This window comes from Coturnix japonica, unplaced genomic scaffold (genome assembly GCF_001577835.2).
Source record: "Coturnix japonica isolate 7356 unplaced genomic scaffold, Coturnix japonica 2.1 chrUnrandom542, whole genome shotgun sequence".
Taxonomy (NCBI): domain Eukaryota; kingdom Metazoa; phylum Chordata; class Aves; order Galliformes; family Phasianidae; genus Coturnix; species Coturnix japonica.
The window spans coordinates 50737-54207 of NW_015439924.1; the positions used below are offsets into that span (position 1 = coordinate 50737).

Here is a 3471-nt window from a genome sequence, read left to right on the forward strand (position 1 = left end):
CAGGATGTGGGGGGGGGGGAGCCCCACTGAGCCCTACAAGAGGGTTGTAATGGGGTATGGGGCACTGGGAGTCCATTGGGACAGGGGTTGGGGGTTGAGGGGGATTGGGATAGTAGGAGGGTCCTTTGGGATGGGGATTGGGTTAGGAAGAGGGTCAGGATGTGGGGGGGAGCCCCACTGAGCCCTACAAGAGGGTTGTAATGGGGTATGGGGCACTGGGAGTCCATTGGGACAGGGGTTGGGGGGGACTGGGGGTCCTTTGGGATAGGGGTTGGATTAGGAAGGGGGTCAGGATGGGGGGGAGCCCCACTAAGCCCTACAAGGGGGTATTCATAGGGCATGGGGCACTGGGGGTCCTTTGGAATATGGGTTGGGGGGGGTAGCCCCACTAAGCCCTACAAGAGGATTTCCATTGGGTATGGGGCACTGGGAGTCCTTTGGGATAGCGGTTGGGTTAACTGGGGTCCTTTGGGATAGGGGTTGGGTTAGGAAGGGGGTCAGGATGTGGGGGGAGCCCCACTGAGCCCTACAAGAGGGTTGTAATGGGGTATGGGGCACTGGGAGTCCATTGGGACAGGGGTATGGGGGACTGGGGGTCCTTTGGGATAGGGGCTGGGTTAGGAAGGGGGTCAGGATGGGGGGGGAGCCCCACTAAGGCCTACAAGGGGGTATTCATAGGGTATGGGGCACTGGGAGTCCATTGGGATAGGGGTTGGGGGTTGAGGGGGATTGGGATAGTAGGAGGGTCCTTTGGGATAGGGGCTGGGTTAGGAAGGGGGTCAGGATGGGGGGGGGAGCCCCACTAAGGCCTACAATAGGGTTGTAATGGGGTATGGGGCACTGGGAGTCCTTTGGGATAGGGGCTGGGTTAGGAAGGGGGTCAGGACGTGGCGGGGGGGAGCCCCACTGAGCCCTTTGGGATAGGGGTTGGGCAGGGGGATAGCCCCACTAAGGCCTACAAGGGGGTTGTAATGGGGTATGGGGCACTGGGAGTCCTTTGGGATAGGGGTTGGGGGGAGGGGGTAGCCCCACTAAGCCCTACAAGGGGGTATTCATAGGGTACGGGGCACTGGGAGTCCATTGGGATTGGGGTTGGGGGTTGAGGGGGATTGGGATAGTAGGAGGGTCCTTTGGGATGGGGATTGGGTTAGGAAGGGGGTCAGGACATGGGGGGGGAGCCCCACTGAGCCCTACAAGAGGGTTTTAATGGGGTATGGGGCAAAATGGGAGTCGATTTGGGATAGGGGCTGGGTTAGGAGGGGGTCAGGATGGGAGGGGGGGGGGGGAGCCCCACTAGGCCCTTGGGAAGGCGGTTGGGGGGGATAGAGGCCACTAAGGCCTACAAGGGGGGTGTAGATGATGGTATGACGGCACTGGGAGTCCATTGGGATAGGGAATGGGGGGTTGAGGGGGGTTGGTGTTATCTGGAGTCCTTTGGGATACAGGGGTTGGTGTTGGAAGGGGGTCAGGATGGGGGGAGCCCACTTAAGCCTACAAGGGTGTTTTTCATAGGATATGGGGCAACTGGGGGTCCGTTGTGGGATAGGAGTTGGGGGTGAGGGGGGTTGGGTTATCTGGGAGTCCTTTGGGATAGGGGTTGGGTTAGGAGGGGTCAGGATGTGGGGGGCCCCACTGAGTCCTCTACAAGAGGGTTTTAATCTTTGTAGGGTAACGGGGCACTGGGTCCTTTGGGATAGGGGCTGGGGGGGCTTATCCACCCTGTAGGTGTATGGGGACAAAGGGCAGTAGGTGATGCAGGACACAGAGCTTGTGCCAGCATTGGGGTATAGGGACAGGGGTTGTCCTTGCTTCCCTTAATATAGTGGTGGGGGCTCTAGGTCCCACCAACACCCTCCATTTAGGGCCCAACCCCCCATCCATCTCCATTACTCTTAATGTTGCACAGCTTTGGAACAACTTCTCTTCTGTCTCGGTGGTCAGGGGGGTTTGCACGTCTTCTCCTGCACAAAGAAGGCAGCAAAGGCATCGATCCGATACCAAAACCCCATAATAAACCCTAAAATCAGGTTACCACAAGGCCAGGAATTAGGGGAGGGGGGGGGATATGGGATGGAGCCCCAGCAGGCAGGAATAGAGCAGTGATAAGGGGTGCAAGGAGGAACGTGGCCATGGGGATATGGGGGCTGGGTTATGGGATTTGGGACATGGGGCTCGGGTTATGGGGCTGGGGGTATGGGGTTATGGGGCGGTGGGGGATAGCGTGGGAAGGGGGGAAACGGGGGTCGGCTTATGGGGTTGGGGATAGGGGGTTGGGTTATGGGGGGGGGATATGGGGGTGGGGGTATAGGGGGATATGGGGAGGGATATGGGGTCATGGGGGGATATGGGGTTATGGGGGTTGGGTTATGGGGGGATAATGGGTGGAGTTGGGGGGGGGGGGATATGGGGGTATGGGTGGGGTGGGGTATGGGGGGATATGGGGTGGGGGTATGGGGTGGGATATGGGAGGGATATGGGGTTATGGGGGATATGGCGTCTGGGGATGAGGGGTGGGGATTATGGGGAGGCATATGGGAGGTGGCGGTATGGGATGGGATATGGGGGAGGGATATGGGGTTTATGGGGGGATATGGGGTTATGGGGAATATGGGGTTATGGGGGCATATGGGGTTATGGGGGGACTGGGGGGTGGGATATGGGGGGGGATATAGGGGGGAATATGGGGGGATATGGGGTTTGGGGGAATGGTGAGGGGGATATGGGGGGGGTATGGGAGTGGGTTATGGGGTGGGATATGGAGGGTGGGACATGGGGGGGGGATATGGGGCTCCGGGATATGGAGTGGGGATATGGAGGGCGGACATGGGAGGTGGAGTATGGGCTGGGATATGGGGGGGGAATGGAGGGGGTTATGGGGTGGGGCTATGGGCGGGGGTGGGGATAGGGGGCTGGGTTATGGGGTTGGGATATGGGGGTGGTCCTAGCGTGGGATGAGGGAAGATGGGGGTGGGACATGGGGTTGGGAGATTATGGGGGGGTGGGGCTATGGGGGTGGGATATGGAGGGTTATGGGGGTGGCTCATGGGAGTAGGATATGGGGTTGGGCTTATGGGGGAACATGGGTGTTGGGATATGGGGTTGGGATATGGGGTCGGGATATGGAGGGCGGGACATGGGGGGGGATATGGGGGGGTTGGGATAAAGGGGCTGGGTTATGTCGGTTGGGGATATCGGCGGGTGGGTACTGGGTCTATGGGGGGTGGGGATACGGGTGGGCATACGGATGGGGGGGGCATACAGGGGTTGGCTTATGGGTTGAGGACTAGCGGGCTTCTTTAAGTCTCGGGTTGTTATGGGGGGGGGATATGGGCTGGTGGGGATATGCGGGCGTGGGGGTATGGGGTGGGATATGGGGTGGGATATGGGCTTATGTGGGGAATGGAGAGTGGGGATATTGGGATGGGGATGGGGGATGGGGGGGCTATGGGGGGGGATTGGAAGGGGGTTATA

The 3471-nt window shown here is 59.8% G+C and overlaps 1 protein-coding gene across 1 annotated transcript in view; it reads right to left on the minus strand.

Annotated features, from left to right (window-relative positions):
* The window catches only part of TRIM28 (tripartite motif containing 28), a gene marked incomplete at its 5' end in the record, with an annotated part of 43180 nt that overhangs the window by 21366 nt on the left and 18343 nt on the right, over positions 1 to 3471 (minus strand). The window lies entirely within an intron of this gene.